This window comes from Ambystoma mexicanum, chromosome 7p, assembly GCF_040938575.1.
Source record: "Ambystoma mexicanum isolate Mex_15411 chromosome 7p, UKY_AmexF1_1, whole genome shotgun sequence".
NCBI lineage: Eukaryota > Metazoa > Chordata > Amphibia > Caudata > Ambystomatidae > Ambystoma > Ambystoma mexicanum.
Window position 1 is genome coordinate 114,764,061 of NC_090939.1, and position 25,131 is coordinate 114,789,191.

Genomic DNA, 25,131 nt, shown 5'->3' on the forward strand with positions numbered 1-25,131 from the left:
GTGTGGAAATTCACACGCACCACGGGATACAGGTTCGCTGACGTACTTGCGTGTGTAAGTGCCCGCGCACCCATTAAATACACGTACATAGGCCAATCGCGTGTACGCGCACTTTTGTCCAATTACACGCGATGACACTCTGATGTGCAGTATCTCCACGTGTGCCCCGTCATCACGTGCTGAGTGGGGAACACCCGTGCGGGTCACATCACAGACGCGCTTACGCGCTGAGGGACTCTGGTCCAATAGAATCGCGTATGCGTGCTGACGCGCTTACGCGCTAAGGGCCTTTCCTCGGATTTCACGCTGACGTGCAGGATTTTCACGTGCCAAATCACTCCGTATCAAGCTGGCCACGCGAAAACACACGGAAGCCCACGCTCCTGCCCAGAAGGCCGAGTTACTGCCCCCCAGTGCCCCGAGCAGCCTCCCACGTGCCATCTGCTGCTGCCTGCCTGCCTGCCTGCTGCCACCGTGCCCTGCCATTTGATGCCTGCACATCAGCCATCTGCAGGGGTCCAGTTGCTGTGTCCACCCCTGCTGGAACTGAAGACTCCCGACTGGGATTACATCGCTCCACAGCCCAGCCCCAGGACCCAGTTGCCCACCCACACCTGCCTCTGGGGTTGCCATGTCGGGCACTTCCACATCTGGCACCAGTGGCAACCCCAGGCCAGAGGGGCAGAGGGGCACCAGCTTCACTGTCACCGAAGTTGGTGTCCTGGTGGAGCATGTCCTGGGGCAGTATGATGCCCTCTTTGGATCGTCCCGCGCCAGCAAGGAAGGACGGCAGAGGATCTGGGCCGACTGTGTGGTTGCCATCAACGCGGAGGGGGTGGCAACCCGCGATGTCCTGAAGATCAAGAAGCGCTGGGAGGACTTGAGGTCCAGGACCCTTGTGAAGGCCCGGCGCCTCGTGGAGGGGGGCCGGGGCCGTATGAGTTCCATCGAGATGAGGGTCCTGGAACGCGTACGCCCAGCGCTCCACGCCCAGATCCTTGAGAGGGAGGCCCGTCTGGAGTTGAGCGGTAAGTGTCCATGCATTACTGTGTGAGACAGGGCATGTTGCGGTGTGCTGGTTATATGATACTTGCCTGTATGTGTGCCATAGGCCATGTATGCATGTATGTGTGCAGGGACATCATGGTAATGCATGTGCGACCAGTGATGTGTGATGCACATGGTTGTTGCATGTGTTGAAATTCCGCATGGGGAGCCCTATGCAGATTTTGAACATGAGAGCATGCCAGTCTCTGTACCTGGACATGGGTGGGGGTGAGGGATGGGTGCTGATGCCAGGTACATATATGGTAGCCATGTCTGTGTGCCTGACCTGCGTGTCTGTGACTTGTGCATGCCATGGATGCATGACACGTGTGTGACAATGCACAGATTCAGTAAAGCAGCCAAATTACCCTTGTATCCGCTGTGTTTGGTGTGTTTGGGGCCAGATGGATGTGACTGAGGTGAAGTGTGTGCATGTGATGGGCATGAGCCATGATGCATGTGAGTTACATATCATTGAATGTTTCAAGAGTCCATTGGACATGCATGGAAATGTCCATGGCATGCACCATGCCTGTTACTGTGTGTGTTTTGCCTGGACTGACCCATGTGTTGTGGAGGGACATGATGGAAGTGTACTTTGACAGTGGTGCTCATCTGCTATTGCTTCCTGTCTAGGGGACCATTGTACAGTGCCCTGATGCTTGTGTTCTTTGTCTCCCTCTACGCAGCGGCTAGTGAAGAAGAGGGCGGAGACGGCGCTGTGGAGCAAGGCGGCGGGGATGCCCCCACGGCTGCAGCGGAAGGGGTGGGTGAGCCCCCACAGGGGCCTGCTACGGTGGGAGACGGTGAGGAGCCATCCAGGTTGGTGGTTTGCACAGAGGAGGAGGAGGCCGCCACTGGGGCACACATGGGGCCTGGTGGGGGCATCCCTGCTGGTGCAAGTGGTGCAGTCCAGGGCCAGGGGCAGGAGGCAGCACAGGTCACCGTGGAGGGGCCTGTGCATGTCGCTGTCCCTGACCCTGTGAGTGCACCACCATGCACCAGCAGGGATGCCCCGTCCCAGGCCTGTCCGCAGGTAGAGGGGATGTCCATGTCACCTGACTCCCCTCCACCTGCGGACGTGGGAACCCCTGGCCGTGCGGAGAAGGTCCTGATTGGGGTCGCGATGCGCACGGCTGTGATTCGTGATGCCGTGCGTGCTTCCCGGGAGGAGCACGCACGTCATCACGAAGTGCACCGTGCCGACGTGGCCCAATTGGGATCGGCCATGTTCGGGGGTTTCCTGCATGTGTTGGCCAATGTGGCGGCCCTCTCCTCCTCTGTGCAGGCTATCCACCAGTCGTTCTCCTTGCCGTCTTCCAGCCCAGATGCCACCAGGGCCCCCTGTGGACCTGCCCCGACCAATGCAGCCAGCTCAGTGGGGATCCCATCCCTGCCACAGTCGGGAGTCAGAGATCCAGCAGGGGTGGACACCAGAGCAACTGGACCCCAGCAGATGGAGGATGTGACGGCATCATCGGGCAGGTGTTGTAAGTAGCGTCACGAGAACGCTGGGTACCTGTTCGTCCGGTTGGGTTCCTTGGTGATGAGGCCAGACTGTCAGATGATCCGGATAGACGTGACTGATGACGCGGGGAACCAGCCCAACACCAGCCCGAATGGAACCGGATTGGAGGTGAGCCGGCTCCCAACGCCACGGGTTGGCTCACCCCTGATTGAGTGGCGTCAGGACAGTGCAAGCACTGGCAGGGGGAGCCTCTGAGTAGATGGTCCGGGGTCCTTAGTGGGATTCCGACGGAAGGCAGGTCCGGGGACTGGAAGCAGAACGGTCCCTCCAGGGACGAGGACAAGGAACAGGAAGAGCAGGCTGGTAAGGAGAGGAGCACGGAACTAGTGGGGTAGACTGAGAGCGAATAACAAACAGGAAGGACTGAACTGGGACCAAAACCAAGGAGGGCGACCGGAACCTCTGGAGCAGGAAGGAAGGAGGAAGATGGAGCGAGGCAGGAGAAGGTGGAAGGCAGATTTCCCCAGGCAGAACTAGGGAAGGTGGAAGGAAAGGGTTCCCCAGGCAGGACTAGGGAAGGTGGAAGGCAAGGGTTCCCCAGGCAGAACTAGGGAAGGTGGAAGGCAAGGGTTCCCCAGGCAGAACTAGGGAAGGTGGAAGGCAACGGGAATACAATGCAAGGCAGCAAAGACACGATCCAGAACAAACCGCGTTGAGACGCAGTTTGGAAAAGGATCAGGGCTCCTTAAATAGGCCGCCAGCACCTGGGAGGCTTGCAACGCAAGCCGTGCCGTCTCCCAGGCATCGGACACCCCACAACGAGGCTTGAGCCGCATACCCTCCAGAATCGAGCATTCTGCGCACTGCGCATGCGCGAAGAGCGGAGAGCGGGCGCCCGCGCATGCGCAAAGTAGTGCGCATAGGAAACCCGGAAGCGCCCGGGACCCAGGACACCCCCGGACCCCGAAGCCGAAAACGAGGATACAGCCTCCAGGACGGGGAGCGCCGTAGCGGGTAAGGAGACCCTAGGACGGGCGGCGTGACACTATGCCCCCTCCCAGAAAGGCCCGGGGGCCCCAGGCTTCCAGGGAAAATGAAGAAAGTATTCACGAATAAGCCGTGGAGCGCGCACATTATAGTGCGGCTCCCAAGTGCGATCACAGGTGGGATAACCCTTCCAATCGATCAAGAATTGGAGCACACCCCGACGTATCCGCGAATCACAGACCTCCTGAACCTCAAACTCAGGAACCCCCCGTACCAGAACAGAGGAGGGCCGAGGACCAGAGCGTCGAAAGACATCCTTCACATAGGGCTTCAAAAGGAAGACATGGAAGACAGGGTGTATCCTCCAAGTGCGGGGCAGCACCAATCGAAAAGCCACCGAGGACAAACGCTTGGCAATCTTGAAAGGCCCATAGAACCGGGGTGCCAATTTAGTGGGCAGATTACGAATAGGTAGATTTTTGGAAGATAACCAAACCAGATCGCCCACCTGGAGATCGGGTTCCGTGGTTCGGCCCCTATCAGCCTGCTCCTTCATGCGCTCACGTGTCTCCGTAAGGGTTCTCCGGGCCAGGACATGTTGTTTCTGTATATTGAAGACCAAGTGATCCGCAGACGGAACAGAGCTGGGCACCACAGGTGAGAAAGGAACCAGCTTGGGATGTTGTCCAGCTGAACAAAAAAAAGGACTGATGCCGGTGGCAGCATGGGCCGCATTGTTATAGGAAACTTCCGCCAAGTCCAGGTACTTTAGCCAGTTTGACTGAGTGGCATTGGCATAGCAACGTAAGTATTGCTCCAGGGTTTGATTCGTCCTTTCGGTCTGACCGTTGGTGTGAGGGTGATAGCCTGAGCTCAAGGCTCTGTGGATACCTAGATGACTACACAACTGACGCCAGAAAGAAGAAAGAAATTGTGAACCACGATCAGAGATGATCTTCTCAGGGAGTCCATGTAACCGATAAATGTCGTGTAGAAAAGCCAAAGCCATCTGGGAGGCAGTTGGGATCTTTATGAAGGGAATGAAATGTGCATATTTAGTGAAACAATCCACGACCACCATGACACAAGTATGATCTGCAGAGGGCGGAAGCTCAACAATGAAGTCGGTGGCGATAGTATGCCAAGGGTAGGGAGGAGTTTCAGTAGGCTTAAGTAGTCCCAAAGGCTTTCTTCTGGGTGTCTTCGTCTGGGCACAGATAGGACAACTTTCCACATATGACTTTACTTCTTTGGCCCATCCAGGCCACCAGAATTGTCTGGAGATGAACTCCTGGGTGGCCTTGATACCACGATGACCAGCTACTTGAGAATCGTGAAAACCATGGAGAATGTCCAAGCGAAGGGCAGCCGAAGGTATGTATAATCGGTTCAGGAAGAACAAAAAACCGTCGCGTTCGCAGATCTGGGGTTTCTTCAGCAGATCGACACGTTCCGGATCCCTCAAGGTCTCTTGAATGATCTTCTGGAGATGCGGAGCTAAAGTTAGTAGAAAGTGTTTGGGAGATATCATAGGCGTGTCCAAACCGGTTCCCACTTCTTCCTTGTCCAAGGATCGAGATAAGGCATCTGCCTTCTGGTTCTGGGAGCTAGGAATGTATGTGATTGTAAAATCAAAGTGAGAGAAGAAGAAGGCCCATCGGGCTTGGCGAGCAGTGCGACACTGCAGTGTTCGTAGGAACTGCAAGTTGCGATGGTCGGTACGAACTTCTACAGGGAAACGACCACCGAGTAAATGATGTCTCCATTCTTCAAACGCCGTGTTGATGGCCAAAAGTTCTTTTTCAATGACTGCATAGTTCAACTCACTAAGGGTGAGTTTCCGAGAGTAATAGGCCACAGGATGTTCATCGCCAGATGCAGGATGTTTTTGCAGTAGGACCGCTCCAACAGCGAAGTTGGAGGCATCTGCTTCGATGACATACGGCATCTCATCGTTAGGATGACGCAAAACAGGAGCTGTACTAAACGCTGTCTTCAAGCACTCAAAGGCTGTCGAAGCCTCTTGATCCCAAAGGAAAGGTATCTTAACACTGGTCAGACGTGTCAATGGGGCCGTGACCTGTGAAAACTGCGGAATAAAGCGCCGATAAAAATTGGCGAACCCCAAAAACCGCTGAAGGGACTTCACGTCATGTGGTTGTTTCCAGTTCTGAATAGCCTTCACTTTGCCCGAATCCATGTGTATACCTGCATTGCTGATTACGTATCCCAGGAACTCCATGCTATTTCGGTGAAACGAGCATTTTTCGGCTTTGGCGTACAGGTGATTACGTGACAGACGCAAAAGTACTTCACGGACATGCGAGACATGTTCCTTCAGATCGTCCGAGAAGATCAAGATGTCGTCTAGGTAAACCCAGACCGAGATGCCAACCAGATCGCCAAACACGTTGTCCATAAACCGTTGGAAGACGGCTGGAGCATTACACAACCCGAAGGGCATTACCCTGTATTCGTAGTGCCCAAAGGGTGTTTTAAATGCCGTCTTCCACTCGTCGCCTTCTTTGATTCTAACCAGGTGGTAGGCTCCCCGGAGATCCAACTTAGTGAAGATCTTGGCAGAACGTAAGGACTCCATGATGTTCCGAATCAAAGGTAATGGGTACCTGTCCTTGAGTGTTATGTCATTCAATTGACGGTAATCGATACAGGGCCGCAGGGTCCCCTCTTTCTTTTTGACAAAGAACAACGGAAACCCGGCGGAGGACTTGGAGGGTACGATGTAACCCTTCTTAGAACAATCATCCAGATAATCACGGAGTACTTGTTTTTCAGACTGAGTTAGAGAGTATAACTTCCCATGAGGAATCACAGCAACAGGGATCGGGTCTATGGGACAGTCAAATGTCCGATGAGGTGGAAGAGGTATTTCACCGGGTTCCGAAAACACTGTACAAAGGTTGGCGTAAACATTCGGAATCTGGGACAGGGAACATAAGGCAGATGAGTCCTCTCCCGGGACTAAAGGGATCAAGGTTGTAGACTTCAAGGAGGTGTTGTGGCAGCAACATTCACGGCGGCAAAAGGCAGAAACAAATTTCAAAGTACGGGACTCCCAATCGATTGTAGGATTGTGTCGCAAAAGCCAAGGCAGTCCCAAAACCACAGAATAAGATGGTGACTTGATGACGTCGAGGGCTATCCTTTCTTCATGCCCCTTGACCTGTAACAGCAAGCCGATGGTATGCAACCGAATGGGACCGGAAGCTAAGGGTGTACCATCGATGACCTCTACTGGTATAACCGTTCTTCTAGTAAATAAAGGCATACCAAGGTTGATGGCAAATGCCTCATCAATATAGTTTCCGGAAGCCCCGCAATCTAATAGACCCTGGACATCAATCGTCTTATCAAGCCACTTCAAAGTGATCTCTAGAATCATCAAGACGGCAGGCTGCATTGGAGGCAGTTGTAACCCAGGGCTGGAAAGGTCTGAATGCAAGAAAGGACCTGTCGTAGCCTTTCCCTTAGACGACAGGTCTTCTAGTTTCCCCCTTTCTTGATAGGACATAGAGGGCAGGTTCCCAGAAAATGTCCAGCGCCTCCACAATATAAACACAGTCGCCGACTTCTTCTGCGTTTCTTCTCCTCTTCCGATAATGGGCCCCTTACAGCTCCCAGTTGCATTGGTTCTTGGGTAGCATCCGAAGGTGCTGATATCCCAGTAGGAAAAGACAGTGGTCTGAAGTTTCCTTTCTCAAACCGTCGTCTCTCTCCTTTTCTCTCGGTCAACCTCTGGTCTATCCTCAGAACTTGTTCGATAAGTTTCTGTAGATCATCAGGTTCCGGTATGTGCAACAATTCATCTTTGTATTCCTCTCTTAATCCCCGGCGAAACAAGGTCTTTTGCGTTACCTCTGGCCATAAGGAGTCAGTTGCCAATTGACAGAAACGGCTGATGTAAGAGATGATGTCGGTATTAGCTTGTTGTCGATCCATCAGTTGGTTCTGTGCTGCTGAGGCCAGATTGGGGGATTGAAACACTTCCAAGAATGCTTTCTCAAAGGCTAAAAAATCATTCAGGATTGGGTTATTAGTAATGACCAAAGGAGTTGCCCAGGCAAGCGTGTTACCAGATAAGTTGCCCAATATGTATCCGATCTTGGCCTTGTCATTGGTAAAGTGAGATGAACGGAAGAGAAAGTGTATGCGGCAATGATTACAGAATTCACCCACACGGCGGGGATCTCCATCGAACTTGATGGGAGCTGTGTGAGCCATGGGACCTTCAGGTTGAGGAATGGCAGCAACGTTCTGTGTCACCATTTGGCGTAAAGCTAAATTTTCCTGACGGAGTGCCGCCATCTCGGTACGAAGCGCTTGAAGCTCGTTACGAAGAGCCGGATCCTCTTCCATCGTAGAGTCCGAGGTGTCAGAAGACAGGCGTCTCAATCTGTTGTAAGTAGCGTCACGAGAACGCTGCGTACCTGTTCGTCCGGTTGGGTTCCTTGGTGATGAGGCCAGACTGTCAGATGATCCGGATAGACGTGACTGATGACGCGGGGAACCAGCCCAACACCAGCCCGAATGGAACCGGATTGGAGGTGAGCCGGCTCCCAACGCCACGGGTTGGCTCACCCCTGATTGAGTGGCGTCAGGACAGTGCAAGCACTGGCAGGGGGAGCCTCTGAGTAGATGGTCCGGGGTCCTTAGTGGGATTCCGACGGAAGGCAGGTCCGGGGACTGGAAGCAGAATGGTCCCTCCAGGGACGAGGACAAGGAACAGGAAGAGCAGGCTGGTAAGGAGAGGAGCACGGAACTAGTGGGGTAGACTGAGAGCGAATAACAAACAGGAAGGACTGAACTGGGACCAGAACCAAGGAGGGCGAGCGGAACCTCTGGAGCAGGAAGGAAGGAGGAAGATGGAGCGAGGCAGGAGAAGGTGGAAGGCAGATTTCCCCAGGCAGAACTAGGGAAGGTGGAAGGCAAGGGTTCCCCAGGCAGGACTAGGGAAGGTGGAAGGCAAGGGTTCCCCAGGCAGAACTAGGGAAGGTGGAAGGCAAGGGTTCCCCAGGCAGAACTAGGGAAGGTGGAAGGCAACGGGAATACAATGCAAGGCAGCAAAGACACGATCCAGAACAAACCGCGTTGAGACGCAGTTTGGAAAAGGATCAGGGCTCCTTAAATAGGCCGGCAGCACCTGGGAGGCTTGCAACGCAAGCCGTGCCGTCTCCCAGGCATCGGACACCCCACAACGAGGCTTGAGCCGCATACCCTCCAGAATCGAGCATTCTGCGCACTGCGCATGCGCGAAGAGCGGAGAGCGGGCGCCCGCGCATGCGCAAAGTAGTGCGCGTAGGAAACCCGGAAGCGCCCGGGACCCAGGACACCCCCGGACCCCGAAGCCGAAAACGAGGATACAGCCTCCAGGACGGGGAGCGCCATAGCGGGTAAGGAGACCCCAGGACGGGCGGTGTGACACTATGCCCCCTCCCAGAAAGGCCCGGGGCCCCAGGCTTCCAGGGAAAATGAAGAAAGTATTCACGAATAAGCCGGGGAGCGTGCACATTATAGTGCGGCTCCCAAGTGCGATCACAGGTGGGATAACCCTTCCGTGACAGCAGGGCACGTGCACGACGGCGTCGGTGGTTTCCATCAGCCTGGATGCCGTCGTGCTGGCACAGGCAGTTGCGTCGGAGGCAGCAGCAGGCTCAACGTGGGAGGCATCATGGCTCGGGGCCATCAACATCAGGGGTGCAGGCATCGGCCGGAGGGCAGGAGAACCCTGGAATGGGAGTGGCTTCCGTGTGGGAGCGGTTGTGCCAGCGGATAGGTGCGGAGCGGCAGCGGGCAGAGGAGGAACGGCTCACGATGGTCAGGGCGGAGGACTCCATGCGGAGGGCGCTGAGGCGGGCTGAGTGCCTCGAGGGTCTTCGCAAGGAGTTTGAGCTTGACACTGCGTTATCCCTGCGGGACCTCGGGGCCAGGGAACATGCCCGCCTCCAAGCCATTGACCAGGAGTTCGATGATGCCCTGGCCCATGACAACAACCAGTGAGCCGTCCGAATAGCCCGCTGCCTTTGTATATAGTTGTATAGTTAGGGTTAGGTTTCCTTTGTTTTTTTGATTTTTCTTTTGGTTGCGATTGGACAATGCACCACTTTTTTGTATATAGTTCAGTTTTTAGTTAGTAGTCATAGTTAGGTTTAATTTGGTTGGGCTCATGGACCCAGGATGATCTACTTCATGGTTCTTCATTGGCTTATTTTAATTTTTCAGATTATTTTCTTGGACATTCAACTTGTTTTGTTTGTTTTGCTTTGTGTTTTTTCTTATTTCATTTCCATTCTACTTGCTGTTCAATACATATTATTTTTTTAATCTTCAATGTGTCGTATCATCTCATTGCTTTCAGGCATGTCATGTTGGGTGTTTTGTCATTCACTTGCAGCCATTGTGTGTGACAGACATGTGTTCAATTGCATTATTTAAATTGGGGTTGTAACATGTAATTGCCTTTGCTATGTGGGTGGGTGTGATAGTTGGTTGGGCCTTTTGGCAGGGGAGGATGGGCATTACGGACATGATTGGGGAATGTTGGGACCCAGGTGCAGGGGGGCATGGATTGGACATGGGTGGGGGCCTGGTGGAGGGTGACCCTGCACTGCTGGGGTGTGGGGGTGGTGGGAGACATGAGTGGGGGCCTGGTGGAGGGTGACCGTGCACTGCTGGGGTGTGGGGGTGGTGGGAGACATGAGTGGGGGCCTGGTAGAGGGTGACCCTGCACTGCTGGGGTGTGGGGGTGGTGGGAGACATGAGTGGGGCCTGGTGGAGGGTGCCCCTGCACTGCTGGGGTGTGGGGGTGGTGGGTGACATGAGTGGGGGCCTGGTGGAGGGTGACCCTGGTGGCTGGGGTGTGGGGGTGATGGGAGACATGAGTGGGGGCCTGGTGGAGGCTGCCCCTGCACTGCTGGGGTGTGGGGGTGGTGGGAGACATGAGGGGGGCCTGGTGGAGGGTGACCCTGCACTGCTGGGGTGTGGGGGTGGTGGGAGACATGAGTGGGGGCCTGGTGGAGGGTGCCCCTGGTGGCTGGGGGGTGGGGGTGGTGGGAGACATGAGTGGGGGCCTGGTGGAGGGTGCCCCTGCACTGCTGGGGTGTGGGGGTGGTGGGTGACATGAGTGGGGGCCTGGTGGAGGGTGACCCTGCACTGCTGGGGTGTGGGGGTGGTGGGAGACATGAGTGGGGGCCTGGTGGAGGGTGCCCCTGGTGGCTGGGGGGTGGGGGTGGTGGGTGACATGAGTGGGGGCCTGGTGGAGGGTGACCCTGCACTGCTGGGGTGTGGGGGTGGTGGGAGACATGAGTGGGGGCCTGGTGGAGGGTGCCCCTGGTGGCTGGGGTGTGGGGGTGGTGGGAGACATGAGTGGGGGGCTGGTGGAGGGTGCCCCTGCACTGCTGGGGTGTGGGGGTGGTGGGTGACATGAGTGGGGGCCTGGTGGAGGGTGACCCTGCACTGCTGGGGTGTGGGGGTGGTGGGAGACATGAGTGGGGGCCTGGTGGAGGGTGACCCTGCACTGCTGGGGTGTGGGGGTGGTGGGAGACATGAGTGGGGGCCTGGTGGAGGGTGCCCCTGCACTGCTGGGGTGTGGGGGTGGTGGGTGACATGAGTGGGGGCCTGGTGGAGGGTGACCCTGGTGGCTGGGGTGTGGGGGTGATGGGAGACATGAGTGGGGGCCTGGTGGAGGCTGCCCCTGCACTGCTGGGGTGTGGGGGTGGTGGGAGACATGAGTGGGGGCCTGGTGGAGGGTGACCCTGCACTGCTGGGGTGTGGGGGTGGTGGGAGACATGAGTGGGGGCCTGGTGGAGGGTGCCCCTGGTGGCTGGGGGGTGGGGGTGGTGGGTGACATGAGTGGGGGCCTGGTGGAGGGTGACCCTGCACTGCTGGGGTGTGGGGGTGGTGGGAGACATGAGTGGGGGCCTGGTGGAGGGTGCCCCTGGTGGCTGGGGTGTGGGGGTGGTGGGAGACATGAGTGGGGGCCTGGTGGAGGGTGCCCCTGCACTGCTGGGGTGTGGGGGTGGTGGGTGACATGAGTGGGGGCCTGGTGGAGGGTGACCCTGGTGGCTGGGGTGTGGGGGTGATGGGAGACATGGGTGGGGGCCTGGTGGAGGCTGCCCCTGCACTGCTGGGGTGTGGGGGTGGTGGGAGACATGAGTGGGGGCCTGGTGGAGGCTGACCCTGCACTGCTGGGGTGTGGGGGTGGTGGGAGACATGAGTGGGGGCCTGGTGGAGGGTGCCCCTGCACTGCTGGGGTGTGGGGGTGGTGGGTGACATGAGTGGGGGCCTGGTGGAGGGTGACCCTGGTGGCTGGGGTGTGGGGGTGATGGGAGACATGAATGGGGGCCTGGTGGAGGCTGCCCCTGCACTGCTGGGGTGTGGGGGTGGTGGGAGACATGAGTGGGGGCCTGGTGGAGGGTGACCCTGCACTGCTGGGGTGTGGGGGTGGTGGAAGACATGAGTCGGGGCCTGGTGGAGGGTGACCCTGCACTGCTGGGGTGTGGGGGTGGTGGGAGACATGAGTGGGGGCCTGGTGGAGGGTGCCCCTGCACTGCTGGAGCGTGGGGGTGGTGGGTAACATGAGTGGGGGCCTGGTGGAGGGTGCCCCTGGTGGCTGGGGGTGGTGGGAGACATGAGTGGGGGCCTGGTGGAAGGTGACCCTGCACTGCTGGGGTGTGGGGGTGATGGGAGACATGAGTGGGGGCCTGGTGGAGGGTGCCCCTGCACTGCTGGGGTGTGGGGGTGGTGGGTGACATGAGTGGGGGCCTGGTGGAGGATGCCCCTGGTGGCTGGGGGTGGGGGTGGTGGGAGACATGAGTGGGGGCCTGGTGGAGGGTGACCCTGGTGGCTGGGGGGTGGGGGTGGTGGGAGACATGAGTTGGACATGGGTGGGGGCCTGCTGGCAGGTGCCCCACAGTGCTGGGGGGTGGGGGTGGTGGGGGACATGAGTTGGATATGGGTGGGGGCCTGCTGGCAGGTGCCCCACAGTGCTGGGGGGTGGGGGTGCAAGGGGACATGAGTTGGTGGTCATTAGTTCAAGGAGACATGTGCCTTTGCTGGGGGGTATGCCCATGGTGGGTGGGCTGCCTGCGGGACATGACCAGGGATGCAGGGTAGTCCCCTGTGGTGTGGGCTGCCTGCAGGGGCCGTGGAGGGTGTACAGGGTACACCTGGGAGGACCCACACTGTCAAATCACATGTGGAACTTCCCGCGCACCCCTGATATACACGCGCCCAGGCTATTCGCGTGTGGAACTTCCCGCGCACCCCTGAAATACACGTGCCCCCAGGCTATTCGCGTGTGGAACTTCCCGCGCACCCCTGAAATACACGCGGCCAGGCTATTCGCGTGTGGAACTTCCCGCGCACCCCTGAAATACACGCGCCCCCAGGCTATTCGCGTGTGGAACTTCCCGCGCACCCCTGAAATACACGCGCCCAGGCTATTCGCGTGTGGAACTTCCCGCGCACCCCTGAAATACACGCGCCCAGGCTATTCGCGTGTGGAACTTCCCGAGCACCCCTGGAATACACGCGCCCCCAGGCTATTCGCGTGTGGAACTTCCCGCGCACCCCTTAAATACACGCGCCCAGCCTATTCGCGTGTGGAACTTCCCGCGCACCCCTGAAATACACGCGCCCAGGCTATTCGCGTGTGGAACTTCCCGCGCACCCCTGGAATACACGCGCCCCCAGGCTATTCGCGTGTGGAACTTCCCGCGCACCCCTGGAATACACGTAGCCCGCTCCCCCAGGCCCGATCGCGTGAGGAACTTCACGCGAACCCCTGTAATACACGTAGCCCGCTCCCCCAGGCCCGATCGCGTGTGAAACTTCACGCGAACCCCTGATATACACGTAGCCCGCTCCCCCAGGCCCGATCGCGTGAGGAACTTCACGTGAACCCCTGTAATACACGTAGCCCGCTCCCCCAGGCCCGATCGCGTGTGAAACTTCACGCGAACCCCTGATATACACGTAGCACGCTCCCCCAGGCCCGATCGCGTGAGGAACTTCACGCGAACCCCTGTATTACACGTAGCCCGCTCCCCCAGGCCCGATCGCGTGTGAAACTTCACGCGAACCCCTGTTATACACGTAGCACGCTCCCCCAGGCCCGATCGCGTGAGGAACTTCACGCGAACCCCTGTAATACACGTAGCCCGCTCCCCCAGACCCGATCGCGTGTGAAACTTCACGCGAACCCCTGAAATACACGTAGCCCGCTCCCCCAGGCCCGATCGCGTGAATAACTTCACGCGAACCCCTGTGATGCACGTACCCTGCTGAAATCGCGTGTTAGACTTCCCGCGCACCCCGGTATACACGCACACGTATTTTTTGTCAGCGGGTGTCCGTGTTTGTGGGTACCCCTTTGCACGTCATTTTTCCTGGAGGGCCACAGTATGGGACATTCATCATGGCAGTATATAGGTGCTATTTGTTGGCGCACCTTTTGGCGCACCTTTCTTACAGCCGCAGAGACGCTACCGCCTGCTTTCTTGTGGCGGTCGTGTTTGTGCCTGTGCGCTGGTTTGAGCGTGCGCTTTTTTGCCCGATTCTATTCCATGAATACGTGTTGTAGGCGAGCGTGTGGGCGTTCCGCGCACTTGTGCCCTGTACTTCCCCCGTGACGCCCACGTTTTGGCAAGTTGTTCCCCATTCCGAGTGTTACGCCCGTGTTCCGCCTACTTTTGTTGCGTGCGCCGCGCTATGTGCGAATTTCGCTGTGGCCTGTGCGATTTTCGCTGTGACCTGGCGCACGTTGTTAGATGGCCTGTGCGCCAATGCGCGCCGCGCACTTTTTTATCGCACATCCGCTGGTTTTCTCGCGCACGGCCTTCCATGAATCGACGTGCGCTGCTTTTCGTGCGATTTTCTCAATTGCACTGCGATTTTCGCTATTCCACTGCGATTCGCACGTTTTTGCCCACTTGCGCCGCGCTAATTATTCCATGAATCGGCCTGTATATATCTCCATATAATTACTAAATATTAATAAAGCGATGCTGCTGTGAGTTACAGGATTCAAGGACACTCTGCTGGAATCAGCATCTGTTTCAAACAACATGCTATCTAGCAGAATCTCATATGAAAATAAACTATGATATTTAAGAAATACATATTTTAACAGAGATTAATTATCACTTGCATAGGTGGGGATAAAATAGAAGTTAAAAACTCTGCCAAGTGATATTCTAAACCATGAGACCGAGAGGGTGGATTTTCTGGGTGTCTTAATGACATTGATTGATTGATATTTTATTTCTATCGCGCTCGTACACAAGTGTTTCAAAGCGCGACAAGGCAAGGGAGGGTAACAGGGGAGAACAAAACAGCGATCTTACTAGGCCCAGTGACATTGAGAACGCGCAAGTGCATGGGAGAGGGGGAGGGGCAAAGTGCATGGAAGGGGGGTAGAGGTGGAAACTGCGAAGCAGAGGAGAAACAGATAAATAACAATAAATAAATAATAAAGGCAACAAACAGTGGTAATGCAGCCAGCAATTTGCAAGTGCTAGGTTTAAGGCAGCAGACAGGGTAGGTCTGATAAGTGCAGGAAGAAAAAAGGGGAGGCTGTATGGGTACAGATACAGACCCCAGTGCAACAAGGAGTGGCCCGGAGGCAGTGCGGGAGGGTGGCAGGATGAGCAGGTACCTAGGCCCAAAAGACAGAGAGTGGCCAGGTGCACGGTGCCAAGAGAGAACAGATCAGCAGGGGAGAGAGGGAGCGAAGGCAGAAGAAAAGAGGACGGTCTTCAGGTGCTTCCGGAACCTCAAGACCTTCATCAAGCCAACTATAGGGCCCATTCAATAGAACATTGCTGTGTCAGATTACACTGATGTGGGAGTTACAGAAATATAAGGGTGTTGTTGCCTGGGTTACCTTGTTACATGGATCTAATGTCAGGCAAGAGGAATCGGATGATATGTTGTCTAGTGGTTTGCCATTGCATTCAGGACAGAAGGAGACAACCATCAAGCAGAGGGTCCAGAGAGCTTGATCCATTTTATTGATTTTTATCCAAAGAGATTTCTATTCAATAACTCAAAACGTAAGTGAACTGGTGCCCCCTTTGTGTGCTCAGAAATTACATTCCCTTAGAAGTTGAACATGGTTTAAGGGCAGAATTTCCCACTCTAGATAAAATAATTCAATGTCCCTGTTTTTTGCAAACACAGGTCTCTACCTAAATGTGAGGTATTAAGAAAGCATGTTAATGTCACAGATTTGCAAAGCACTTTAAAAACTCTATGGTAATGCTAATGTGTATTTGTAAAGTGACTATATACAAGGCAAGTTTTTCAAAGTGCTCAAGGGGGGAGGGAACAGGAGAGAAAAACAACAGTCGTTCAGAGCCCTGGAATTTCTAAACAATACAAGTCTGCACGGGTAGAGTAGGTCCATAAAGTATAGTTAACAGTGTAGATAACAGAAAATACGTCTGGCGACTATTCTGCAATTTTTCCAAGTGCATTTAGGTGCCACCATGTAAGGAGGGGAGACAAGGAGGATAGACAGACGATCTTCAAAGGCATGGTATGTTCAGATCGTGCAAGTGCACGATATGGACTATCGGAGCCTTAGTCAAATAATGTCCAGAATTAAACTATTTTCCTAATATTCACAATAGTGGATTAGAGAAAATAGGATTCAAAGAAACCAGTGGTTCTAATCTATTCTCAGTCTCGCCTGCCCTTCACTCAAAATTTCACTCAAAATTCAAAACCATTCAGGATGTTCTTTTGCTTGTCTTTAGGTAGAGATGGTTGTCATTTGCAATACAAACTGTCATAGCTCAGTTAGGAAAAGTAATTGTCATATTGATCTTCTGTTGAATTACAAAAAGCTCATATGCAGCAGTACAGTGAAGCATTCATTCAACAAAAAGTATTGATGTGATTATGTTTCAGAATATGATGCTCTTTATTTGTATGATTGTCATGATTTACTAAAGGTAAGTGGACAATGCTGCCTCTAATTTTCACTAAAATTATATCTGTTGTAATAATGTCATACTTGCCATTAAAGTAATTCAGTAAGGACTGATTAGTCAGAATAAAAGTGTTTCACTGAGATAATTTTGAATGTATGTCTATTTGAATAAGCAATGCAATTGCTGTATTCTATGGTGTATTTTCATCGGCATGAACAAAAAAGACCTGTTTTATTATAAATGGTATTTCATGGAATCCTTATTTAGTGATTTAGTTGTAGTATTTCAGTGACTTCCCCCGTTGTGAAGTGGGAACCACCTGCACTTTAATTCATGTATTCTTTTGAAATGCAAACAAAATATATTATCCAAAACAGTGGTGTGCCAGATTAGGGGGTGGTTGTTTTACAGGCACTAGTAGACTGGTGTTATTCTCTTCCACCAAAAAACCATAATGAAATGTATAACTATCAACAATGGCCACCTAAGTATATCCGTTTTAGGTCTAGAGAAGCAATAAGTAGTGACGGCATCCATGTTTCTAAAAGCGCAACACATGTTCATCCTTGTAAATCTGTTTAATGTGCATGGGGCCATGCTTGAAAAACCATTGAATGTACGTTTTTCTCATAAGACCAACTAATATACAGGATCATCCACAACCTTAAGGTTTATACATGGTTATCCACAATCGTTTAAATGCACAATTAATCATTCTTATACAGACATCTTTCAATCAACCTGTCTCCCTTTTGACTCGGCATGCCAAAAACATGTGAGTGTCTTGTCTTGAACCACATTACCACTTAACTGGAGAATAATGATCTGTGTGACCCTCTCCTATCTGGGTTCAGCTCTCCTTCAGCCACATTAAACTTTATCACTCCACCACCTTCAAAACTGTTGATCATCCCTTCCTCCATCTAGGCTTTTCTTTCTTTGGGTTTAAGGACACTATGCTCAATGGTTGCTCACTTAACCTTCCCCTCACCCAGTGGGCATCCGACAAGGATCAGCTCCTCTTTACACCTTGCTCTCCTGGTTTTGCATATACCCTCTTTGCTGAAGATGCCCAAATGATCTTCTTCATTCTCTCCTTCACCCGACATCTATGAGCGCATCCCCAACCATTTCTACTTGGTCCAATATTGGATGGTACAGCGTTGCTTCAACTCATCTAACACTGTAGTCATCTTTCTACTGGCCTACGATGCCAATCCCACCCTCCTGACACCATCAATCATGTGCCACGACCTTGGGCTTCTCTTTGCCAGCAAACTCAAACATTATCATGTCATCCCTGCCAATGGAGCAGGAATCAACCTTAGAAATAGCAGGAAAATGTTCCCTCTTCTCACCCACCACTCTGCCAAAACTGCTGTCATCACCCTGGTAAAAAATGAAAATATCTAGTCGCAATTGTTGGCGTAATGCCTAAATGGATAATATCTCCATTTATTCACCACCATATCCCACACACTGTGGAACGCCCTCTCTCAGCAGATCCAAGACGAACCTACATATGCACTCTTCCGTAAAAAATATAAAACCGCACTGTTCAACAAATATATGTACATTTCTGGATTGACCTGCATATTCGGAACTTGGCTCACTATCTACGATGTAACGCAACTACCTTAATGATTGATTCCCAAGATGTAATGTAGCCACTCTATCTTATTTGATGCCAGTTCTATGACGTAATGTAATTACCATTTTTTTTCCATTGAGTCCTAACTTTGTACCTTCAGCGCTGTGATACATCCGGGTCTGAGCATTACCAACAAATACAATAAATAAATAAAATAAAATATTACGCCATTGCTGTTATCATTTGTCCCCTTTTCATCTCTCTGCTGCCTATCTCTGCCAACACCCAGTCTATAATTAGGTAAACAGCTACTGTAACTCTGTTAAGCCACCAAGAAAAGGGACTGCTTCTGATGCCAGTTGATACTTTATGAAATGCCATTTGCTTTATGCAGGTTTTAAAAAAGCATGAAAAAGCCTTCTACCTGAAATGTGAGAGTAGACTTGATGGTGATGTTGTTTGCCACATGTACCCCCGCGCTGATCATTAGGCCGGAATTTTTCCAGATCTAGGATCTGGCAAAAAAATGTCTCCCCCCAGATCTCAGATTTGGAAAATCCATTTGCACCCTTCAATGCATCTGTTTATGTTGCCAAATCCAGGATTCAAACCCAGGTTGTCAAGACCAAGGTTGAGAGACTTACCAACTAGACCACTAGAACGTCTGGTCTGGACACTTGTGAATATGTTTGTTGGGGCTGTACTCTGTAGAAAACATCCAACTACAGCTGTGTAGGTTTAAGTGACATTCATATTTTATTGTTTGCAACATTGTAGAAAGCACTCCTTCTTTCTTGGGTTATTTTCCAGTTGTTAATCATTAATTCATTTCCTGAAGTGTAAATGTTTCTTTCTGGGGGGAGCTGAGAACAATCTCCTGAGGTCCCCTCCCGCTCCCATACCCACACTCCACCCCGCTACTGGTGGGATCCCACAGATAAAAATGTACATTTCCAGCACCACGTACCCCAATGCTTCAACCACTATGATGTCAGATTATACCACGGTGATGATCCCTGATGAGGTAAAAGCATGTATGTGGTTGTCTGAATCTTTGAGAGCTGTATATTTTGGGTTGATAAAGCTTGAATCTTTGAGAGCTGTCTATCTTGGGTTGATAAAGCTTGAATCTTTGAGAGCTGTCTATCTTGGGTTAATAAAGCTTGAATCTTTGAGAGCTGTCTATCTTGGGTTGATAAAGCTATCTATGAAATAGTGCTTTTTCAGCAAGGCAAAAACAATCTTCTAGAGTAAAAAGGATGTCTTTAAGCCAATTTGCATACCCACAATGCATTGCTCAGAGACTTTAATTTCTAGGTGAAATTCCAGGGTAAGGTAAAGGGAGGCGCAGTGGCATGTGTGGCGTATCCGTTTATACTTTGTAAGGCGCGTCTGGTCGTAGCCTCAACACCATCACCCACGGTTTTAAAAAAAGCAAATGGTCATGAGATGTAAGGCTTATGGCATAGCTGTAAGAAGTCTTTATGGTGCTGTAATATTCCCTGTATTCCCCATTTATCCTCCCCTTTGCAGGACTTGCCCTCTTCTATGAAATATACCAAATCAAAACTATGCTGGTGTGATTTTCATTAGATTGCCGGCTGAAATAAAAAAAAAAATAAGCTGGCAGAAGACATCAGAGCAAGAGGAGTGGGGTAAGAAAATGTAAAGGAGGACACCAGAAAGAAATAATCTAGAAACTGTAAACAAAACATCTTTGTATTTTTTTTTTAAAACACCTCAAGCAACACTGTAAGAAAACAAAAAACAAAATCAATAAACGTATTGGTAAAAGAACACAGTGTTTCTGCAACGTTAAATACAATCTACTTTTATTAGTAAGCGAGCACTGGATCCGCCAAAGGAGCGGCTGATAAAACATACAGCGGATACAGCAACGCTATCCATTTTAACTCCCCATCCATGTGCACACTCTTCATTCCCCGTCAGATCCAGTATTCTTTAGCTAGCAGTTTAAGCAAGCATTCCACACTGCATAAACAGTATCCACGCTTCACCAAAAAAACACAGAAAAACATTTTTACTAAATGCAGGGCTCAGAATCCAGCTTCCCAATTTCTTTCCAAGTCTCCAAAAAAACCTAAAGGTTACGTGAAAAAAAAGAAGCCATAGGACAAATGTACCTCATGGCAGTTTTTGGATTGTTAGGGCATGTGCAAGGTTCATTGGAAATCTACACGCCGCCCCAGGCAGAACATCTGAGGCAGGTGTGGTGACAGTAGGCCACATTCATTCAAGAATGTCGAGTATGAACAAATAACTGGCCCACAGAGCAGCAGACACTTGTGTGGTCGATAACTGTTCCCATTTATAAATGGTACCAAAGCGCACTATTTGGCATAACCACGCCAATATTTTGCATTTGGGTTTTATAAAGCTCAGACCAAGGGTGGATAAACTGGGGCACTTTACAAGAGGGCAGCAAAACATGTCACAGGGACATTTTAAAACGCAAAGGTCTGTCATTTCACAGGTACCAATCAGAAATGTATTATTAGCTTGCATTGTATTGTCTTGGGAAAAGTTTTTTAAAAACACACGTCAACAATATCAGAATGTTGAAAGAAGGGCCGTGGGTATGTTTTGTTTTTTCTCCTAGTGCACGCCCTGGTATCACAGAGTAGCAGGTGCCCGTATTTTGACAATTGGAAGCAGACACATTTTTGATCGGTTGCTCACCCAGCTGGCACAGAGATGAAACTGCCTATTGAGAGGAGCAAGAATAGAAAGTCCTCAGGGGCTGGGAGAGGAACCTGTTGGCTGTTAAAATGTTCTTCTTCAATTGTGGAAAACGACTCGTGACAAATGCATTTTAATGAGAATTAAACTCCGTCTGAACCTTGAATGCCAGCCGTAGGATCTTGGCAAGAGGAACAGAAACACTATTGCTTAACAGCCTAGCTCTGCTCGGAGAGGCCTTGAAAAAAAAAGACATGAAAAAAAAATAGCAACTGCTAAACAGCAAAAACATGAATTAAAAAGTATTTTTTCGAAAGCACAATTTGCTAATGTATAAGAAAAAAACTGTACCTCAATTACCAGTACTGTACCTACCCTTATCGTAAGCGACATCCATTTTATATAAAATGCTCATAGGTTCTTCGAAACACTTTAAAGCAACGCTCCTCCTTCCCAGTCCTCCTCTGTGTGTGCTTTCCCATAACAAAGCATCGGTTTTATTCCGAAACCTCTCAGATGAGAGAAGAGACGCACACACAAAGCCCATTTCATTTCAGCTCTGTTTCCCCCTGCCTCAGAACCAGTATCAATGCCATGTCTGAAAGCCTCCTGAATACTCTCTGAGGCTGCAGAAAATCCACACGAGAAAGCAAAATGCAGGTCTTCAAGTTTCAAGCTGCCCGCAGTAAATAGGGGCGGCGCTGAAGGAATAAAACATTCAGACATGGCGGAAAGTGCAATGTAACTTTAACTAGAGAGCTTCAAGTGTTGCACTAAAATCTGTGGGTGAATATTTTCTGCATTCTAGTAACTGTCGAATGGGTGTCATATATAAGCACCTACGTGGCCCCCCAAGGCCAACCTCAGACCGCTTGAATGGTAACAGAGAAATCAAAAGAAATATATACAGTTAATTTTGCGTGTACCATGTTGGCCAAAGAAGTTTTAAAAAGCACTGATCTAGAAAAAAGACAAAGGGTGAAACCTTAATTTGTCTAACAAGGTCATTTATTTGCAAGCTTTCGTAACCTTCACTTCATCAGGATAGTATATATATATATATATATATACACACATATATATTGCATAATGAGAAAGGGAGGGGCGGGACTTGCCTATGATAATGTATGCATTGTATATTGTGCCACCTTGGCGCCCAAGTTAGAGAGCGTGTGTCTGAAAACTTAACGACATTGTAACAGCGTTCACCCAAGGTTACAGGCAGGAAGACAGTCACTGTGTTATGCAGCACGCACATACCACGTGAGGGAAACTTAAGCATGGTGAGGGGAGGCTTATGAAGGGTTCAAGCAACAGGGGAGAAGACTTTTGTAGTCAGACATGCGAGCCTCTGGCCACAAACACACTGTACTTTCTCTCCAAGCACAAAAATACAGAAAAAACACGTATTCTTGTAGCTAAAGGTGAATGCCTGTTATATGGAACTCTACCTGTCAAAGGTTGTGCTGTGATATATTTGCAGCATGGTAGAGCGCACAGCAGACATGTTGCTAAAAAAGTTCCAATAGACTTTCCCTGCCCCTTTTGCCAGTTAAAAATGGCAGCAGAGAATCTACGATTCAGAGGCAAACACAACTCTCAAAGAAAAGAGCTCCGTAAAAAAAAAGTATGTGCTTTGAAAGTTACAGCAGAAATCTGTACTTTAAAATGTGATAAACCAACAAAAAAAGAGAAACAGCTTCGGTCAGTGAGGATAGGCAGTGCAGCCAAAAAACATTGGCGAATATTAGCAAATAAAACTTTGCCGTAATGGCTGGACAGATGGGACAAAAGGCGTCCGACAGCATGCAACACACAGAAAATGTTTCTTTGAACAAAAGTGAAATATATTGATTTACCAGTGAACCGGTGAAATACGAAAACCTAGTTTCTCAGAGCCCTGGAAAAAAGAAAATAATGGAACCAGCAGTCTGTTTTAAATACCTTTCCTTAAGAAATAATAACACAGCAAAAACAGTTTTTTGTTGTTTTTTTGGTGGGGGGGGGGGCTTTTACAGAGGCCCAACATGTTAAGATGCCAAACTTGCGAATAGCGTTTCGTAATAGAGATGAAGGGATTCATGAGGAGGGGGAGGAGGGGGCAGGAAAAGAGGGGCGTTGCTGCTTAAAATAAGTTAACCGGCCTACCTTGTCCCCCCCCAGTGGCGAGTTAGTCTCCTCAGAGCCGAAGTCCCCCTGGAAGTGCAGTGTACGTGCCAATGACCGCCTGACTCCCTAATGAGTCCATTTTCCTGCGCTTGGTGTTGTGTATATACACACACTGCAACCTACCTTACAGACCACAGAGGGGAGGGAGGGAGGGAGGGAGGGAGAGCGAGAGAGAGAGACACAGAGGGTGTGCGAGTGGGAGAGAGAGAGAGCGTGCGGGGAGAGAGGGAGGTGCGTGAGAGAGCGAGTGCGTGTGTGTGAGAGGAAAGGAGAGAGCTCCACAGACAAAGCCCTCCTTCCCCACAGGCGGCAGCGGGCGGCCTCCCTCCTCTCTATCTCCGCCGCCGGAGCCTGTACCCGCAGCAACAGGTTCAAACGCACCACGGCCGGCCCAGAAATACGAGGGGGAAACTCAGAAGCGGGCGCAAAGCAGCACACAGCTCCCAAAACGAGGGAGGGGGGGAAACACACCGGCCCCACCTTTCATTCCCCGCGGCACCCAGAGGAAGGCATTGTTTCGGCCGGAATATATTTAAATGTCATGAATATTTTTATTTCTTTTATTTACATTTCACGTGCCTGTCCTTTTATTTAGTTACTGCTTCGTGCACGGTTGGGGGATTTCTCTTTTTTTTTAGAAGGACCACGCAGTGCTGCAAGGTGTGTTCTTTTTATTTCTCCTGGGGTTTGCCTGCTCGTTTTTCTTTATGTTAAGTTGTGTGGTAGGTTTCCAAATCAATTGCGCACCAGAATTGTACCGCTTTATTTAAAAAGGCAGTGTGTGTGGGTTTTTAAAAAATAAAATAAAAGGTACGTTGTGAAGAAATGGCAAGAGGAACATCATATGAGTTTTTGACGTGCTCCGGTGTCAAGCACGCTTTTAGCAAGTGTGGCGCAAAGGAACAGCACACTTCTGGAGGTCACAGAGCTAGTGTTATGCTGGCTCGCTTCCCTTCGAACACTGTGTAAATAGAGCGCGTTCGCTTCCCCGTCCAGGGACATTAGAGCGGTAGAAGGCCGAGTGTAAATAATATCTGTCTGGGGAACAATGGCCATTGATGATGCGAGACTCATGAGATGAGGGGAGAATGGGTATCTCTCTGGAGACAAGAAAAAGTGATGAGGGAAGATGATATCTCCAAGCACATACCCGAGGCCTCTCCAGGCTCTACGAGGGCTTCCTGGTGAGCAGCGCACGAGGAAGAGGCCCTCGCTCTGCACAGAGAGTACAGCTGAAACAATGTGCTTCGCTTGTGGCTAAACAGGTGCAATGCATAGAGTACATAGTGTTACAGGACAGAAATACATGCTACAAATTAAGAAGCATTAACCAATGAAATGGCCGCCAGACATTCCTGGAAACGACGTTTGCAGCTACCTTTTCCCTCGTTCTGAAATAAACACCTGCCGCACCTGTTTACAGTCACAGCCAGTACGCATAGTTTAAGATGTTCCTCTTAATACTATTGCATCCATACGTATTGTTGAATGAAAATTATTTAAAAAGGACTTTTTGCAGTTATTCTTTTTGTTAAAAAATCATTGTATTTATCATTTTGAGAATAAAACATACAAGAGAAAAGTTACATGTACATATCCATTACACCAGAGATATGCATTCAATTTGTATAATGCTTATAATAACAATTGACTAAACCGAACCAAAATTAAATCCAACATTTTAAACCCAAACACACTACCACAAACCCCTATTTCATCGTAGAAAACAAACATCTCAAGATAAAAGACAATACAACACCAACAAATACAGCGCACAACCTAGAGTACGAAAATAATAACCTCCATCTAACCCAGTCAAAAAATGAAGCATGCAATCAGTAAACCTCAACTGTAGAATTCATTGAAGGAACCCCAAGGTCTAAGGTAATGCTCCTCCCTCTTCTGTTTCGCTAACATATTTCTCTCGTAATCAGACAAAGTACAGACATCACTCAGCCATTCATCCACAACCAGATTTTTCCTTGACTTTCAAACTTTTAATATTTGTTTAGCCGCTACCCCTATTAATCCATCCCGTTCTCAAACTGCCCATGTACCCTCTCTCTCTATTCTTAACCTCATTTTCAGTCACTTCTATAACAGGTGCTATATATCTGTACATTTTATATCTGTTCCCCCAAAATATATTTGTTATGGCAAGTTATGGTAGAGTTTATCTATTTATTGGATTGGATATTTGTAAGGCGCCTTTACAA

General features: G+C 50.7%; 1 protein-coding gene across 1 annotated transcript in view; it reads right to left on the reverse strand.

Moving 5' to 3' along the window:
- The window catches only part of ZBTB20 (zinc finger and BTB domain containing 20), a 3,989,371-nt gene extending 3,966,359 nt beyond the window's left edge, over positions 1-23,012 (reverse strand). The window contains exon 1 of the mRNA XM_069635901.1: positions 22,895-23,012. The gene's annotated coding sequence lies outside the window, so the exon portion shown is untranslated. The remainder of the gene's footprint in view (positions 1-22,894) is intronic.
- Positions 23,013-25,131: the final 2,119 nt, after the last annotated feature.